The sequence below is a fragment of the Ixodes scapularis genome, unplaced genomic scaffold (genome assembly GCF_016920785.2).
Source record: "Ixodes scapularis isolate PalLabHiFi unplaced genomic scaffold, ASM1692078v2 PGA_scaffold10__122_contigs__length_95168666, whole genome shotgun sequence".
NCBI classification, from domain to species: Eukaryota; Metazoa; Arthropoda; class Arachnida; order Ixodida; family Ixodidae; genus Ixodes; species Ixodes scapularis.
This window is the reverse complement of record NW_024609836.1, coordinates 73,507,075-73,527,009: the sequence shown is the minus strand read 5'-3', so window position 1 is coordinate 73,527,009 and position 19,935 is coordinate 73,507,075. Positions and strand designations below refer to the sequence as shown.

Genomic DNA, 19,935 nt, shown 5'->3' with positions numbered 1-19,935 from the left:
GTCCACACGCATCAATGTAGGTCCCCCATCGTAGAACCTTTCTACATAAGGTCACTGACACTTCGCTTATGTATAGCTCGTCTAGACCGAAGATCTAATAGGTCTCAAACGCCTCCCGCGTGTCCTTGCGCCTCCCTACAACTGCCGTGTAACCAATGAACGGGTAACAGACGCATGATCCGCAGTAAAGTGACAAGTGTCCTCCATCCCTGGCTTTCAGGGAGTAACTTTGCTCCCTCAGGTGCCAATTAACAACATGCTCAGGGAGCACAGTTACTCCCTGAGAGCCACGATCGGAGGGCACCTTCCGCTTTACTGCAGATCGTGCCCCTGTTAACCGGCCTTCGGTGACACAGCAGCCGTGGAAAGGCACAAGGACAGAGTCACGCGGGAGGTTTTGGAGGCTATACTGAATTTTCAGTTTGAGCTACCTCTGCATATGCAAGACGTCAGCGATCTTATCTACAAAATGCATCTTTGTTCGCTCTACGATAGGGGACATACGCTGAAGCGATTGGGTGATGGATTGGTGCATGGGTGTTACATGAGCAGAGGTGCATGGATCCGACCGTAGAACTTCGAATCGAGATATTACGATTGTGATTGGGTAGAAGAGAAAGAAGCAGAGAGACCGGACGCATGGGATTGGATCGTTCTCGATTCAACGCGCTGCTATTGCATCCATGTAAACACAGTCATTAGCCGCGGGTACATGAATGCGACCGTATCCCATCGAATCCAGATGACAATTGTGATTGGGTTGAAGATGGGGTATCAGGAGGACTGGAGCGTGTGATTGGTTTCATTTAAATTCGAAGCGCTACTGTCGCACTCCTATAAACGTAGCCATTGCGCTCTAAAAAAAAAAAAAAAACCCATGTGTCGGCTTTGCCGGACAACACTCGAGAGCCAATCACCGTAACTTACGAAGGTAACTCAGCGAATGACGATGCCGAAACATATGTTTAGACCAGAAAACGCACTCTGAGTTGTGATATTAAGCAATGCAAGCGTGACGTTTCGCATTGCTTAATGTCACAACTCGGACTGCGGTTTTGGGCTAAACATATGTTTCGGCACCGTCATTCGCTAATCTGCCTCCGTAAGTTGGGGTGATTGGCTCTCCGAGGTGTTGTGCGGGAAAGCAGACGCACGGGCATTTTTTTTTTAGAGTGTGTGTTGCTATGGCCCTTGTCTTTATTTCAGTTTTTTTTTTTTTTTTTTCAAGTAAGAAAACATTTGTTGTGAGTTAACGGTTGGCCTGTGTTGTTTAACTCTTCCACTCCGCCCGTCTTTTTTTTATTTTTGTGTGCTTTGTTTATACCATAATATGTACAAAGAAAACCAACTAGCTCAATTTTTGACGTAACAAAATAATCACTCATTTTGCTTCAAACAACACATCAGAGTCCTCGAACTTTTACCTTGACATCCTTTCAAGAAAGACTGCAAAATTCTTTCAGAAAAAAGCATTTCCGGAGGTCTTTCATAAACGCTCATCTACAACTTACAGGTTGTCGCGAGCACCTATTTCACACCCTGCACATTCAGCAGAAAACAATGCAAAAACTCGTGATCGTCTAAGATGGGATGACGTCACGGTTTCCGGTTGATGACAAAACAGAATGCTCATCTTCAGGACCTGTTTTCTCAAAGCTGGTTAGCTTTAACCGCGGCAGAACGTTAACCGCATTTCTCTACGAGGGGCGATTACAGGTCACGTGACCGGAAGAGCAGGGACAGCGGGAAATTTTGGCGCAGCCCCTCCCAGCGAGCATGGCTCGCTTTGGAACATATTTTCTGTAGTCGCTGCAAAATCGGGCTTGGTTATCAGCAATAAATGGTGGAGGAGGCTTTCCCTTTGCCTTCACCTAAATCCCAAAGTATAAGCAGTGATCTCGCACCATCTGTTTTAAAGTCGTTTTTTGTTTCTGGCTATTCCGAAACCTAAAGACATGTTCGTCTCTGGATTCCTAGTGGATTATCTTTAGCCCAGTGCTGCACAACTAACCACACTCTAAGGAATATCTGCGCGTCTATATTTACCCGCAAAACACTCGAAGAGTCCATCTCTGCGACCTACGAAATCTGGTAACCGAATGATAAGGCGGAACATCTGCTTAGACCTCAAAATTAAGTCTTCGCTGTGGCATTGCGCAATGCAAGCGTGGAGCTTTGCACAATGCCACAGCACAGACTTCAGTTTTAGGTCTAAACGGATGTTTCGCCTTATCATTCGCTGGGCTGATTTCGTAGATCGCAGAGATTGAATCTTTGAGTGTTTGGTGGGTAAGCAGACGCACAGGCATTTCTTAGAGTGCATCAGAACACCCGAGGGATTGAATACGCCGAAAGGTTCAGTTTTCATGGGCAATATCAGCCACATCACTCACAAAACAAATCTCACAGGAATTTAGTTTGATATAATGCTCCATGAAGTCTGGGAGATAATGCGACTACCTGCGACAACGGTGGGTCCGGTGCTCGAGTACCACGAGTCGTTCAGACAGAAAGCCTCCAACGGTAATTGACTACAATGTGCACTTAACAACACGTTTTTTTTAAACACTATAATTTAAACATTTTAGGTTAATTCTGAATTACTTATTCATAAAAACTATTTATAAAAAAAAAATTAAGGATAACTTTTTTTGTTATCTTGCAGCACAAAAGGTGTACAGTTTAGACTTTACCGTATTTCAAAAACATTCTAGCGCAATTACACTTACAATAGTTTAACGCTGATTTTGCTGTTGAAAGGGAACAAGGCACGACATACTGTAGCGACAACGAACTCCAAGGTGTAATGCTCACTATGAAGTTCCACGAATATACAATCGCTACGGAGAAAGCATTAGGGCATTTTATGTCCCGAAAATAGTCAACGCGTTATCGGATTCTAGATTTCTTTGTAAATCAAGTTGTCATGTAAAAAAAAAAAAGAAGTGGTAAAAGATTGTTTCAGGACAGAAAGAAAAATTCGTAAATTTCACTGCCAGTTATTTACCTTTGTTCGTATTTGTTAATGTGAAGAATGTGCTTTCACTGCGAGGTCGCGCCACACAAACCTACTATGGCTTCGGCAGGCCTGGCGTTTTGTACTGTTGATCTTGATTAATAAATAATAATAATAATAATAATAATATTATTATTATTATTATATTATCATTATTAATATTATTTATTAATATTATTTTATGTACAAAAAGATTTAGCCTAAAAACCTTATTCTAAGTTGCGTTCAAAGACCTCCGAAAAATACCTAACATCAAAGAGTTCCCTACTCAGGCCAAGTTTATCATTTTATTTTATTTGAAATAGAACCTTAAACAAACTACATTTAGGTGTTTCAGGTAGACCAGTTGGCGTGCTTTATATACAAAAAATACGTTGTAGAAATATGTATTTTTTTATCCCTGTAGCCCTCAATGTTGCGTCGACGCGCAATTGGAAAAAATTGTAGTTGAAGGTCCTCTGAGACGCAATCTGTTATTACGAATACAAAATATTTTTTGTTCAAAAGTAATGTCTATTTTGTTGTATGAACATGCTTCGCCACCTCATATAAAAAAAATATGATCGAAAACGAAATATAGGCATGACACCCCATATAGCCCCCCCCCCCCCTTTTTATCTTAACACATTCTGCACAACAGCCTTGTACCGTACGCATTACAACTAATCAAATTACTTGTAATCGATTACTTTTTGGAGTAATTTTGTAATCATTTGATTTATTTTATTAGGCAGTAATCACAAGAGTAATATGATTACTTTCTGAAGTAAAAAAATTACTTGTAACCGTTACAAGTTGTCCACGGAACCCCCCCTCCCCCCCCCCCCCCCTATCCCCCGGCACACGCCTTTTTTTTATGAAATGACAAAAATAAAATTTGCTTTTTTTTTTTTCGAACGGAAAAAATAAAGATTTTTGCGGAGCTGTAGGAAACGAGGTCAATCTCTTTCTATGTACAGTTTCTGTGGCATATCCGTTTTTTTTTTTTTTTTTTTTTTCGAGCTGGGACTGGGAGTGGGAAGCCCCAGGAAAGCCACAGTGCGTGACAAAGGCCATTCAAGGCGAAGTTTGAGGAAGCAGAATGTAGCTTTGTGAGTCCTTCGTTCTAACTAGCCCCCTCACGCACACACACACAGAAATAAAAAAATTAAAAAATCCTGCTTAGGGTACTCTTTCGCAGCCCATAGAAGAACCAGAACCGAAGAATGCCTAAAGCGGATTCAAAATATGACAAAGGCAGTTGAAATATTTCCCCATTTCCCCTATGTGGTCTTTGTGACAAGCAATGTTTCGAGTTGAGAAGTGGTCGGGGCGATCTCTTCCGCTAATGGATACCACACATGATCCGTTTCAAATCCTGGAGCTGCTGCTCTTTTGTATAACATGCGAGTTCATCCAGGTGTGAATAATGAAATGAGCGACGCAAACTTTGAGCGACAACGCTTGCTCAAGCTTAACAAGATCTAGAACCCCCTCCGCTCCACCCCCCCCCCCCCGTCCCCCCCCCCCCCCCCCCCCACACACACACACTGGCGAACGCCCAAATCATTAAACGTCTTCAAACGAATTCTATGCTTGTGTCCGCATTGTGAAGGTGCAACGATCACGAAGAGGGAGCCAGTTTTTCTTCAATACTTGTGCAATTGTGAAATATAGTTTGGAAGTATTTTATTGTTATGACACTGAAGATGTGTCTTCACACAATAAAGTAATCGGAAAAGTAACGATTACTTCTTTAAGTAATGTCCAATTACTTTTGCCGTCGAGTAATCAAGTAATCTAATCGAATACTTTTAGCCAAGAGTAATAGTAATTGTAATCGATTACTTTTTTTTAGTAACGTGTACAAGACTGTGCAGACATCAGGGACTCAATCTAAGCGGTGTTTGAGCAAAGTATAAATATCGTTGAACCTCCCTTTACGGAGAAACGGAGCATGAGTGGTGTTGGCTCTGTCTTGTGGCATTTTTGTGCAACAGCTCCATAGTATCCGAACACGTGCAAATAGCAAGGCGTGGCGATGCAATATTGACTTCGCCGCTGAGCATCTCGCTCTTGATAATCCCTTATCGGTTGGCGTTGGCCGTGACCTGGTGTAGGATATACTCTGTTTCACCTTGTGTTGTACCTCAGGAAAGGCTACGAGCGCGAGCTCCTTGCTCTAGGGCTCATCTCGAAGGCACAAGCTCTCGTGCAACAAGGGCAGCTGCCAACGCTATGAGTTCGCGCTTCTAGTCTTCGCTGCGGTACAACATAAAGTGAAACGGAGTATAGACGCTTTGCAGCAGCTGTGCACGGACGCCGCCATAACTGACCTTCAGTTTTTGTTTCCTCTTATTTTGTTTATTTCACTTCACCATTACCAAAGCAGGTCAGGTTACTGCCACATTAGATTAAACTGTGTCCTTTTCTAAAGCATCGGCCTTTGTAGAGGATCGTCAACTACTGTTTCAGTTTCTCGGCATCTCGGTAAGACAAGAGAAGGTCAGCAATGGCGACTGTAATTTGGCGCGTGTGTAAAGCGTCTATAGATATCAGAGGCTACAACGGCCGTCGCGTAGAACACAGATAGGGATAGCGCTAACTACCGGGGAGATCAGCACGTCACGAATGACGCAAAGACTATAATGCGTCATTCGTGACATTAGACGCAGTGTGCTGCCTTGGTATAAGGATGCGCTCTCTCGACGTTCATACAATGGTGTTTTGTGTATGTTTAGAGGGCGGAAAAGCCGTCAACCCCAATGGGGGTCCGATGTCTCCGCTATAAATGGGAAATTTAGCCATTGCGGTACGCCGCCGCTATCCTGGGGTCTTGTACGTGCATCGCGCGGTTGTGATACACGACGGCACGTCGATACGATGCTTATTGAAATGTCAAAGGGCATTCAGAAGTGGGGACTGAGCCCCCCATTTCGAGGCTCTGCAGCGCGAGGTTTCGCTTCACGCGCTCTCCGAGCTGGGGTACGCTATAGCATAGCCTCCTCTATACGGAGAAAGCCTGGCACATCGACGACGAAGCCATAGAGCACGCAGCCGCAGGAAAAAGGAGAGGAGGAGCGCGCCGAACGGTGACCAATATGGTAGCGCAGAGCAGAAAGGGCAGACCTAGACAGCGAGCGCTTGGGTCGTGAGCGGCCGCTCCCCGAACCACGCTTGTTTTTGTGTTTTCGTCACCGTCGTTTTTGTACTCCGGGAGAAACGGGCGCGGCGATTCGAAAGGCCGCAGGGAGAAACGGGAAAGGGTGGACGTTGAGTTTCTCCTCTCCACGATAGCGACAAAAAAAGAAAGAAAAAAAAAATAAAAGATTGTTTCTGCGTTTGGCCGCTCGCTCTTTTGTGGCGCTAGCGGGCAAGGTTCTCTCCGCTCCCGTTTCTCCGCCCCTCCTTTCCCATTTACGGCGGCCGTCTTTTCACGCGACGCGCCAGGCTTTCTCCGTATAGAGGAGGCTATGGCTATAGTGATTGGATCCCGTTTAAGTAGCGCCAAGCTCCCCGTATTGTCGTCGTCTTACCATTGTTGCACAGTTCGTGCACGCCATCCCAACATTATGTGCATCGACGGAGAGACTTGTCATTAGCGGTTAATATTTTAAGAGAGGCGAACCAGTCTGAATCCGTCCGTGTGAACGACATTTTGTCTTTTTAACAGCAACCCCGACAAGTGAAACATTGCGTGTACACTCTAAAAAAAGCCGGTTCGTGTACTTTCCCGCACAACACTCGGCGAGCCAGTCACCGCAACATCAGGAAACAGCTGAGCGAATGACGATGCCGAAGCATATAGGTTTAGACCAAAAAAAGCAGTCTGAGTTGTGACATTAAGCAATACAAGCGTGACGTTTTGCATTGCTTAATGTCACAACTCAGACTGCGTTTTTTGGTCTAAACATATGTTTCGGCATCGTCATTCGCTGAGCCTCTTCCGTAAATTGCGGTGATTGGCTCTCCAAGAGTTGTGCGGAAAAGTAGACGCGCGGTCTTCTTTTAGAGTGTATGTCCGTTTCCTTATCCTAGACAGTTGGCACTCATTGTTTTTCTTTTTTTGTTTTTTTTAATCCGTATATGGTTCCGAGTATGCAGTTGAGGGTTCGTCTTTAAAACTGAAACCGATTAGAGGAGTTGTCATTATTGAATACTGCGATATTTTCCCAATGGTGTACTTGTGCGTTATACACGAGTACTTTGCTGCGGAAAGTGAGTCACTTTGCTCTCCCATTTTTTTAATTGTTTGGCCTAAATACAATGGCCCAATGTTGTCAGTCCGTCCTTTGTTAATTTGCATGTTTATATAAAAAAAGTGTCCACTTGAGATGGATTTTTCAAAGTAAAAAGGAAAATAATATTAAAATTTCGTTCCAAATTTTGTAAGTGTCACGGACTGCCAAGACGATCTTATAATTATCGGCTATCATCTTTCCCGCGATGCAAAATGACTGGAAAAATGATCGAATATTTTATAAATACGATGAAACAGAAAACGATAAAAGGACTTTCACCGTATTCTCATACGAAGAGTATCTTTCGCAAAGGGAAGCAGACGGGTTATAGGGTACAATACAGAAAGTTTTTCTCTGTTTTTTTTTTTCTTTTTTATCTATGCTTTATTTCATGATGTAACATAATATAGCGATTGAGGGTGGGATGTTGTTCCGAATTTTTGGGATGCGGTTCGGACGCGGATGCAAATATTTCCGAACATTGCGGGTTCTTTCGGATGCGGATGTGAAATCTGCGCATGAGAATCGGATGCGGATGATCAAACTCTTATCCGCGCAGGGCTCTACCTACAATGCGTGAATGGTTGTGTCACGTGACAATTTAGCAGTGAAACGGAATGGTTGTATGCTCCTTGCAAGTGGGCGCATTTCGGTCTTCTGCGCGTGGGAAAGGAGGTGTGAAGGAGGGAGAGGAGGTTATACTAAGCTCCGCCTCCTCTTGTGTGTGTGTTTGGGGGGGGGGGGGGGTGGGGGGAGGTCGCGGATGTAAACATCTCGGCGTCGGAAATGGCGGACGTGCTGTAGTAGCTGTGGCTCTAGCTGGGAGTCCTTCGCGTGGTTGGTGGTAAAAAAAAAAAAAAAGAGGAAAGAACGTTTCGCTGCTGTCCTGTGTGTATTAGAGATCGGCTCCGATCAGGCGCTGTCCAAGGGGCAGCGTCACCAAAGGAAATGAAAACGTGCTGCGTCTTCGGATGTGGTGGGCGCATTCACGACGGTGTGTCGCATTTTAAATTTCTGGGAGGATTGGCAGATTGAGAGATCTTCCATGATTAGGTGGATGGTGGTGCATGTCCGTTCTTAGTTGGTGGAGTGATTCGTCTGGTTAATTCCGATAGCGAACGATACTCTGGAAATGGGTGCGTGGTTCTCTGCACCTTGCACCCTTCTTAGAGGGACAAGCGGCTCCTATCCGCACGAAACAGAGCAATAACAGGTCTGTGGTGCCCTTAGATGTCCGGGGCCGCACGCGCGCTACATTGAAGCAAGCAGCGTGTTTTTATCCCTGTCTGTTTAAACAGTAAGCTTAGAAAAAAGTGACTTGAGCAAATACAGAGGACTAATTGAAGTCCATCGGATTACCCCCGAGCACCTGCTCGTCTGTTTAAATAATAGGGCATAGAAAAATAAGCTTTCATAAACGTTCGCCAAATATAAAAACAATAACTTCTTGGTGTCAACGACTCTACAACATAACTTCCGCGATACGCTCGACGCCGCACACGAAAGGAGGGAACTTGCGGACGCTAACCTCACTCCTTCTTGGTTGTTAGCAACAAACCTGGGCGCGTCCGCCACCTCGCCCGTGAGTCCTTTGGCTTCGCTCCTTGATGCGTGTCTGCTAGTTGTTAGACAAAAACACATCGTACCGCTCGAGTGATTTCGTCTGTCCACTCTGAAAGGCAAAGTCGAGCTCGCTCGTAAAGGTAAGACAGCAGTTGAATAGCAGACGACGTTGCAGAGAAGCAGTCGACGCTCAGATGGAGGGTCTCGGCGACCCACTATCTTTCCACTCTAGCCAATCAGAGCTCAGCGTTCTGACGTCACCACAACCCCTGCGCAAAAAGCAGACGAACTTACCCTTCGCATAGGCCACGTTCACGTCAGGTCACGTGGCGTCAATTTCCCGCTCCAATAATTGGAGAAACAAAATTGACGTTTTGACTAGAGGACATGAACCTTCCGGCTAACTTTAGCGGGGAAACTGAGTTGACGTAGAGGTCACGTGCCGTGATGTTGCGTGACGCCACTTTTCTCGCTAATTCCAGCGGAAAATGGGAGGATGGACGGACAAAATTTTGAGATTGGGGGTAGCGTTGAAAACCATTTCGTGCTTTACAAAACAGAACATTATGAAGATCCGTCCTCCGCGCGCACTTTGCCGTGCTCTAGGAATCGGTGCACGATCTGTCAGAAATCGGCGCACCGAAGCTCGCTTCTATATAATATAATATATAATCTAAGAAATGCCTGCGTGTCTATTTACCCTCAAAACGCTCAAAGAGCCAATCTCTGCGATTCATGAAATATGCTCAGCGAATGATGAGGCGGAACATCTGTTGAGACCTTAAAACGAAGCCCGCATACTCAATGCAAGCATGACGTTTCGCATTGCGTAATGCCACAGCGCAGACTTCAATTTTAGGTCTAAACGGACGTTGCGCCTCATCAATCGCTGAGCTGATTTCCTAGATCGTAGAGATTGGCTATTTCAGTGTTTTTCGGGTAAGTAGGCGCGCAGGCGTTTCTTAGAGTATAAAAATTCACAACGCGACGATAATCTACAATTTCAGGTAGCCAGTCGAGGAGCGCAAAAGCGCATATTCACGGAGATATTGGCGTCGTTCTGCGTTTAATGTCAACGGCCATATACCAATCACGCTGACTGAATGCTCAGTGTGTACCTGCGCTCTTTTTTTGTGTGTGCGCGTGATCGGCTCATTTTGCAATTTCCGACGCGACAAGACAAGGAGCGTCGTGACGATGCATTTTCGGCGCTGCTTCTGATTGGCTCGGTCGGAACAATACGGTTCTGCTAAGACTTACGCTCTAAAAATAGTCCGTGCGTCTACTTTCCCGCACAACACTCAGAGAGCCAATCACCGTGAGCTGCCTCCGTAAGTTGCGGTGATTCGCTCTACGAGTGTTGTGCGGGAAAGCAGACGCACGGGCTTTTCTTAGAGTGATAGGGTAAAACGAGTTAACTTGGCACCGCTATGAAATCGGAAGTTGGACAGGAAATGTGATTGGGCAAGCGGAGGTGTTACCTCCGTGAGCGCAAGCCAGCGATTCCGTTACCTAGGAGAGCTTCTTTTGTGACTCAAGATTATTTCTAGGCATTTTCTCTGATATAAAACTTGCTACGCAATCACGCAAAAAAAAAAAAAAAAAAAAATTACGCGGTTCCCGAAAAAAAAAAGAAAAAATACCAGTTTTTATCGTTCCGATCAGAGTGACGTGCGTGACGGTGAACGCCGATATTAAGCGTCGGCGAGCTTACAACCTGGTCAGAGAGAGATATCCGTTCACACAGAGAAAATGGCCTCCCGAATCTGGAACGGCGTGGTTTTGGTGACCCTTCTGTGCGCCGTCTTCGTCGAACGGGGTAAGTCCTTGCACGCATTTTCAATTGTTGTCCCCACGGCCAAGCGTGCCGAATCGCTGGTCTGTGTACATCTGCGCGGCGTAGGACATTCCTCAAGAGAGGACGCTACTTTTTCGGTATGAGCGAGAACAAATTTACGCACTATATACGCAAAAGATGGTCGCCCATCACGTTGTTGGAATTATTTCGAGTCCATCTTGAAAGCCGGGGTCACACTGCTTATGCATCATACAAGAGACAGTCTGCCTACAGAATCGAACGCGAGTCACCTCAAGATCCGTGCTTCGAATGCTTGGTAAGCGGCATTTGAACCACGGATACTCGACTCGTGTTTGCTGACTATCCTCTGTTTGATGTAAGAGCAGTTAGACCCCGCGGCTATAAAGAACGACGCGTAAAACGCGAAAAAAAAGGTCGGGAAATGTAAGCAGACTCCAAGTTGTCCAGGGCTCCTCGCTTTCTGTCATCTCTTTTACCGGCTTTGATAATATCTTAGTTAGAATTATGCTGCTAAAAGGCTTAACATATTACTTTTTTTTTAAACTTTGCTAGGTGCCTCTAGGTGGCTCAAGGCGCCGCGCGATTAAAAAATTTCAGCTCCCTTCAGCTATCCGTAGTAAGCGGTCACAAGCGGTTGTAATGCTGTTGGTCACGGGCTCAAACGCGAATGTGTGAATCAGCGTTAACGTCAGGCAACAAAGCTTGCAAGTGATTCACAAGCGGAGATGTGACATCCGTCATCGAAAGGTCTAATCACTCAGTTCAGCATCCAACATAGCACAACCGAGATTCTCTTCAGCGATTATTTCCGCTTAGCATGAGCGTGCATCTACGTGTCTTCATATATCTTCAATTGTGTTGCGTGCTTTGTTTACAAATCAAGAAGGGTGTAGCTCGATTGCCCCGCGTGCAGAATCTCTGTCGCAAAAGCCCCGCGTCTTTAGCCCTACGTTTCAAAAACCCGAGTTAAATTTCCCGTCCCGTATTCCCCGCATGCCAAAAGCCCCATCCTCACAGTCCCCATCCCCCCTTCGCCCCGCACCAAGCAGCAGTTTTTCCTGTCCTGACCTAATTAATATTGTTAGGGTCTACAAAGAGTTTTTTTAAGTGAAAGAAAGAACAAACTAAGGCTAACATGAAGCGGCGTAAAAACTTAGAATGACGTACAAGTGGACAATTGCACAAATCGCATCACCAGCGAGGCACTCTCTAAAATCATCTAGGCTAAATATTGATCATGACGATGTCGAGTCAATTTGGTGCTCAGTTACTTTATCTGACAATTCGTCGTTCGCTGCCGGAACGTTTTATCGGCCACCGAATTCAGATTTAAAGACGTTACAGTCGTTGTATGAAATCGATTCGGAGGCCTCTCGGCACCCTATTTTACTTGCAGGTGACTTTAACCTGCCAGAATTGAAATGGAATGATGGCACTAGTTCATGCAAAGTTAATAGTCGCATTAACCTAGAAATGAAGAACATCGTAGATACGTATGGACTGTTACAATATGTAAAGGATCCAACTCGGAATAAAAACATATTAGACCTTATAGATTCCGTCACCATTATACCAGGAATAAGTGATCATAAAGCCGTAATTGCAAGTGTCAAATCAGGAATCATCCGACCGACGACATGCGCATCAAGGAAAGTTTTTTTCTTCGAGAAAGGCGGCTATACTAGTATATCTCAGCAGCTGCTTGACCACTTGCCGGTCTTTGAATGCCTAGCTGAGGATTACGACGTCCACAAATTATGGTGTGTATTTAAGAACAAGCTGCTCGAACTTATGAACCGTTATGTTCCAAGCATAGATTCTACCAGACTCAAAAAAATTAAAAAAACCCTGGGTGGCTTCACGTATTCTAAGGATAATTAGAAAAAGATGGAGAGCATTTCTCAAATATAAGAAAGCTAGAAGTAACAATCACTTGAAGAGATTATCTGAAGTAGCGCAGGAGTATAAATTATCTATAAAAATTGCGAAAGAAGGATACTTGATGATGGGCGGAGAGAGAGCTGCACTAAAATGAAAAGCAAATTGAATTGGGAACTGCTTTCTTCTCGACGAGAAAAGTTGAGATTGAAGTTTTTATTTCTCATATATAATAATAAAACTGGCATTAACAGAGAAGTATATTTAAAACACCCACATTATGTTTCTAGGCGAACTGAACATGCTTTCAAAATTCGAGAGTACCACGCCAGAACGAACCTGTATGCAAATTCTTTTTTTTTTTTTTTTTGTTAAAACCATGGCAAAGTGGAATAGGCTGTTTGGAGACCAGGTGTGCTCTACAAATGAAGATGTATTTTTTTCGAAACTGTAACCCCCTGCAATAACGCCTCCGGGCAATGCGGGGTAATCTTAGAATAAAGAATGAATAAATAAAGTACTCTCTCACGGAGGTATATCGGACGCAGAATTATAAATTTTATCTATGTAGGGGTTAAAAATAATTTTTGAAGTACGTAAGAAGAATGGAACTGGTGTTTGGTGCTGCGATAAGTATATGACGCCATGAGCTCCGCGTTTACAGTTTGTGAATCCCGCGTGCTTCAGAGTCGATAACAGCCTTCGCTCAATGCTTACTCATTAAAGCTGTAACTTCAATTTTTTTTTTTCCAGTGACTGATATTTCCTGCCTCTTTTTTTCACTTCTAACGTCGGAGGACGGGAATGTGGTTAGCGCAACCCTGAAGAACGGGAAGCTTCATTTAGTTATTCCTTACTTGATTGTCGGGTGCGGCAATATTACGTCACGCAGGCTCACGTGCTCACTTAAGAGTCTTTCAGTTAAAAGCAGAATACTCTACCGTCACGGTGTGGACCCGGCCGCCTGATACGGAGGATTCGTGTCACGGGCTTCTGAAACTGCCGCTTTTGAAATCGGGGCAAAACATGACGGGGCGTTTGCCGCGGGGCACTTGACAAGGGTCTTTTGACATCGGGAGCTTTCGTGCACCACCCATCGGGAGGTTAGTCCTCCCCCGTTGGCGTTTCTTCTATCCTCTCTGGATGAGGAATTTAGTCAGCACAGCACCACTTGCACCGAGTAGACGTTAATCACGACGTAGTGATTAGACGAAGGCACGCATATATGCAGCTCATTCAGACTATCCAGACGGAAGCAGGGAGGGTGGGTCCTGCAGCACGAGCTTTCGGTGCACGCGCTCCGAGCTGCACTGCGCAACGCAGTCAACCACCGATCCCCCCGTACATTTGCAGCCTTGCGAAATAAAAAGAAATGAATGAATGAATAAATTTATTACATCTGTGCTGTGTTCCAAATTTTACCCAAATGAATCCGAGTTACCCCGGCCGGTCGTGTCACGTGACAACACAGATTGAAAAACGCTGGACGAGGGTAGGTTTTAGAACGCCAAGGTAAAAAACCCTTACCGTGGAGTAGGATCGAGTAAATTTTGGAACACGCCCCAGGATGGCTCTCTGGCCAATATGGGGGAAGGGGAAGGACGGTGGGGGCAGTCTGCAGTTCGTGTTCAGCTGACAAGGTGGGCCTCCTTGGCAAAGTCCCACAGTGCTAGCAGCGTTGCGTTGTCGTGGTCATTGGGATGTATCCATTCGTGGAATGTCTGGGCTCTTGGTGGCTTGTGCTTGTTAAAAACACCAGAACCCGGTTGTCCTGAGGTGCGGAAATGCAAAGCTTAAAATCTAGTGGTCTCAACGAATCCGAAACGTCGAGCCGAACTGAAAATCCAGGCAAGCCGTTGGCTTCGCTAAGTTCTACGTATAGGGTGCCTTCCTCGTACGCTGCTTAACGTGCAAGCGCGTTCTCTTAAAGACCGACCAACGAAACCATTTTCCGCAAGGTAGGAAAATGGCCGTCGCGCCCTTCTCTTTTCACCCTCTCCCAAAAATCACGTGACGGCAGGGGCTCGTTTTGTGTCGGCTTTTTCTGTAGGGATAATCCTCAAAAACCGCGCAATGAGCGGCTAGCTGCGAGCGCAACAACGACCTTGAGACGTCCAGGTGTCTTCCCTCGTTGACGCGGGCACGCTCAATCCGCGAGATTGAGGAAGCCAGCGCGACCGAACGCTTTTTTCCATGAGCTGCAGGTCCGAGGCCGCTCGGTCGGTGGAGATCGAGAAGTCGTGGTATGCTGGGTTCGTTCCAGCAGCCGCTCTCTGGCATCGCGCGGCTGCTGGAACCAGTCCCGCGCCGGCACAAGGATTGGCTTGTGCAATAAAGGGTTCAGGTTGTTGATAATACATTTATTTTTGAAACTTATAAATCAAGTGGCTTTCCCTAATCTTTGCATTACTGTTTGAAACACATCTCCTTTCATAGGTTGTTCATCCCATTTTGCACTCTTTTGCGTATTTATTCGTCCTTACCTCTGCTTGATGACTGTGTGATAACTTGATAAAGACCTTTAAATATTGGCGCGGGATTGCGCGATCAACGCTGTCCCGGATTTACCCGAAATTGGAAAGATTGGCGTCAGGAGGAGTTGAATAAGCAAACCGAAAATCTTGCTTCTAATGAAGACGGCACAATCGTAAGATAGGTATTTGCATCACTTGCCTGCACAACGCCCCATCGTTTGCACTATCGCAACTTCTCAGTAACATAGCTGTATACCACATTTTACTCATGGTTACTAAAGATGTGGCCCCATAGGCTTTCCCATTATCTGCGAGTCGACTTTTTAACGACCGGCGACTCTCCTGAGTGAGAATAAATATCACCTTCCCACAACATCCAACCCTTTCCCGTGTTGGGGAGATATCAGGCCACTCCATGAATCAGCCTGCAGACTGCGCGTTTCGGCTACTCATTCTCAACACATTCGAATGTGGAAGTAAACATATCGCATGAACGACGCCCAGTTAATTTGCAACCTAAATAATGTGGCTCTATACTGTTGGGACCCAATCAATTTCATCATCAATCAATATTTGTTACGATTTCATGGTGAAAGTGTGTTCGTCGTGATGCCACAAAAATGATCGATTCGAAGGGAGAAATAGATGATTTGCAATTTTCCCAAGCACCCCGGCCAGCGCGGGAGGAATTGTGGGAGAGACTGTCCCTCGCCTGGCCGCTCTGCCTTGAGGTCGCATTGCCTTTTCGCTTGCCTCCTCTTAATCCTCTGTTTTTCGATTCCATTACCTATTTTTATCTATTCCAGTGTGTTTTTTATTGCTTCTAAGTGTTTCTATTCTCTTCTGCGCGCGATATTTCTTGTATATATAGTATTTGTGTGTTTATTTTGCCTTTTTCGCCGGGAGTGCCGACAGACAACACGCCGCTTCGCGCGTCGTTCCCGGGGAGAGTACTACGATTTCTACGGATTCCTGTCGCGCTGTTAGGTGTTCATTTTGGTTTATTTGACCCGCGTGCAGTCGAGAGGAGCCGTTTATGAACACCCGCGCAGATGTCATAGGGGTAGGCAGAGCTCTGAATCAACAATCACAAGGCAAGAGCCGAGTGCGCTGTGATTTGGCCGCCCACGCTCACTCCGTCGACTCGCACTATAGCCTATGCCTTCGAGTGCCGCTTACTTGACCAAGATACAGCACGCCGCTTTGCCGTCGCGAATCATTTGTGCGAATGCCTGCGAAACCGTAACACCATTCGGCATATCCAACGCTGCGGCGCCTGACAACTGCACGCAGCGGCTCGAGCCCTTAGCAAGTGCCGGCGGTTCAACGTCGCGGCTTGTATGCGCCTTTGGCATGCAATCATTATCAGTCTGCTCGGTGGTTGTCAGTTGCTGACATCTTGACTCGAGCATAAGCTGACATATTGACCCGAGAAATAAAATTATCGAGGGAACTACGAGTTTCAAGATGACTGCCTGGGCGACAGCAGATCTCTGCACTTGAAAAAGGGCGTTGGCAACTGACAAGCGCTTAGCAGATAGATTACGAAGGCATGCCATAGGCGCATTCAAGCCGCGACATTGAGCCGTCGGTGTTTGCGAAGGGATCGCGCCGTAGCGCGCAGTTGTCAGGCGCCGCAGCGTTGCATATGCCTCAGCCTCGCAAACATTCGGACAAATGGTTCGCGGCAACAAAGCGGCGTGCTGTATCTTGGTCAAGTAAGCGGCACTTGAAGGCACACGCTACAGTGCGAGTCAACGGAGCAAGCGCGGGCGGACAAATCACAGCGCACTCACGGCTCTGGCGTCGCAATTGTTGATTCAGAGCTCTGCCTATCCCTATGACATGTGCGCGGGCGTTCGTAAACGGCGCCACGCGATTGCACGCGGGTCAAATGAACCAAAATGAACAGCTGACAGCGCGATATGAATCGGTAGCAACGGTACTCACCCGGGGAACGACGCGCGAAGCGGAGTGTTGTCCGTCGCCACTCCCGTCGAAAAAGGCAAAATAAGGGCACAAACACTATATATATATACAAGAAACATCGCGCGCCGAAGAGAATGGAAACACATAGAAGCTATAAAAAATACACTTGAATAAATAAAAATAGGTAATGAAATCGAAAGACACAGGATTAAGAGGAGGCAAGCGACAAGGCAATGCGATCTCAAGGCAGAGCGGCCAGGTGAGGGGCAGTCTCTCCCTGAATTCCTCGCGCGCAGGCCGGGGCGCTTGGGGGATCTTGCAAAAGGTCTATAGGTCCTCGTATTTATTTTGCTGAAATACTCGCTCCTGTGACGCTCTAGTGCGTAAGGTCAAAGCACCCGAGGCAGTGTGTAATACTTTTCAACTATCGTTGACGATAAAACATTTGGGGGAAGTGCGTAAAATTGTTCACGCACTTCCCACAAGGTTGTTAAAAATCAGCTCGCGAAAACCCGCGCTTCCCCCCCCCCCCCCCCCCCGTCTCTCTCTCTCTTTCTTTTTTTTTTTTTTCGCGCCACTACAAGAAATAGCGGCCGAGCAACGAAATTCTATCAAAACCTCGCTTCATAGAGAAAGGACACCAGGCTATAGGGTAGTGAATCTGCCAGGGAGTTTGTAGAAATAAAGGGCGACCATTGAATCTAGCCTTCTGCACATCATGCCCAGGATATTTCCATTTTCCTTCCACGCGATTAGAAGGCAAGACGCTGGGGGAATTTATGTGCACTAACATGCTGCTTCTAAAAGAAAGTACCAGATTTCTAGTGCATGTCAATCTACATGTAAATAGTTTAATCAGTGTGCACAAACATTCGCGGCCTGGAGGATGACATAGAAGCATGGCGGAAAGCAGCTTGCTGGAAATATAAGTCTCTATTGCATTTCACTGGTATGAAAAATTATTATGTATTTTTGGTTTATTTCTGCGCGAAAATAAAAATAGCGTTTAGAAACCGAACACTGTGCGTTTCGAGGTGCGCCGAAAGGACATAAAAAACCGGGACAACCTGAACAATACGAGGCGCCTTGCGTCACTCAGCTTTTCCTGGTTTCTTGTTTTTCAGGAGCCTTTCAAAAGGGGATGAAAAATTATGAACCGATTGACCCGACTTGCCACATTAGAGCTGTTCATTTTCATTACGACAGGCTCTCTTAGAGCGTCCTGCATAGTTCAGCTTGTACTGGTCCGTTTTTATTTTCGGTTCTTTTCAAAAAGTGAGCTCTAAGCTACTGGACCAACCTACAACATTCAAAATTTACGGAAGCGGAGAAGTGGTTGGGAGGGCCAAGCGGGCAAGGGCTGCACGCCTCTCGAACCACCGTCCGTTACCTTTGCTTAGCGGCTGGGCTTTGCGAGCAGAATGCGAGCTTGCTCGAGCATAGCCTCCTGGGCTATGGCTCGAGTAACTTGGATCCGTTCAGAAGATAATCCCCCCTAAACGACAATCTCCGCCGCCTTGGAAGATTGGCGAACGAGACGCCTCTAGGTTTTGCGTCACGCCTGCATTTCAAGGGTCAGACTTACTGGTTCCCGACACCAGCACGATTGACCGCACCGCCCGCGTCGTTGGTTGTATATTGATACGGAGAAGAAGGAGAAGAGCGCGACGGCCCGCGGCCGTAGTGCGTTAATTCTGGCTTGCACTCTGGCGGGCATTCTGAAAACCACCCCGTGTACATACTCGAAAACATGATAAGCATCGAATGGTAGTGGACGTAGACGTATAATGATCCGATACAAAGTTTCGCTTGATTCCTAAACGAATAATGTCATAGCCAAGTACACCTTCACATCAAATTGTTAGACAGAATTGAAGAGAAGATTGTGTGTTTCTTGAAGGAGATTTCGGCCCCCTTCTATCCGGTCCGCTTTTCTATAGGCCCCAAATAACGTGGGCGAATCTTTCATTTTGTTGCATTTGCACTTCTCCGCTTCCGCAGTTAATGAATGTGGTACTTTGGTCCAGTGGCTTAGAGCCCACGTTTTGAAAGGAACCGAAAATAAAAACGGACCAGTACATGCTGGACTCTGCAAGACGCTTGAAGACAGCCTGTCGCAATGGAAACGAACCGCTCTAATGTGACAAGTCGGGTCAGTCAGTTCATAATTCTTCATCCCCTTTTGAAAGGCTCCGAACAAACAAGGAACCCAACAAGCTCTGGTTGTCCCGGTTTTTTATGTCCTTGCGGCGCTCCTCGAAACGCATAGGGTTCGGTTTCTAAAGGCTGTTTTTATTTTGGCACGGAAATAAGACAAAAATACGTAATAATTCTTCACACCAGTGCAATGCAACAGAGACTTCTATTTTCAGCAAGCTGCTTTCCGCCATGCTTCCATTTCATCCTCCAGGCCGCGAATGTTTGTGCACAGTGATTAAACTATTTACATGTAGATTGACATGCACTTTAAATCTGGTAATTTCTTTTAGAAGCAGCATGTTAGTGCACATGAATTCTCCCAGCGTCTTGCCTTCGAATTGCGTGGAAGGAAAATGGAAATATCCCGGGCATGATTTGCGCAGAAGGCTAGGTGCAATGGTCGCCTATTATTTTTACAAACTCCCTGGCAGATTCACTACCATATAGCCCCCTGTCCTTTCCCCAAGAAGCGAGGTTTTGATAGAATTTCGTTGCTCGGCCGCTATCTTTTGTAGTGGCGCGAAAAAAAAAAAAAAAGAGAGAGAGAGGAAAGCAACGGTTTTCGAAAGCTGATCTTTTTATTATTTTTTTTTAGCCATTGCGATATTTTGTTGTCTTTCGGTGTGCTTTCGTGGTGTAAACAATTTTACGCACTTCCCACAAATATTTCGTCGTCAACGACAGTTTTAAAGTATTACGCACTGCCTCGGGTGCGTTGACCTTGCGCACTAGAGCGTCACAGGAGCGCGTATTTCCGCAAAATAAATACGAGGACCTATTTCTCCCTTTGAATCGACCACTTTTGTGGCATCACGACGAACACACTTTCTTCATGAA

The 19,935-nt window shown here is 45.9% G+C and overlaps 1 pseudogene; it reads left to right on the top strand.

Moving 5' to 3' along the window:
- Positions 1–10,551: 10,551 nt before the first annotated feature.
- The window catches only part of LOC120840932, an 89,389-nt pseudogene continuing 80,005 nt past the window's right edge, over positions 10,552–19,935 (top strand).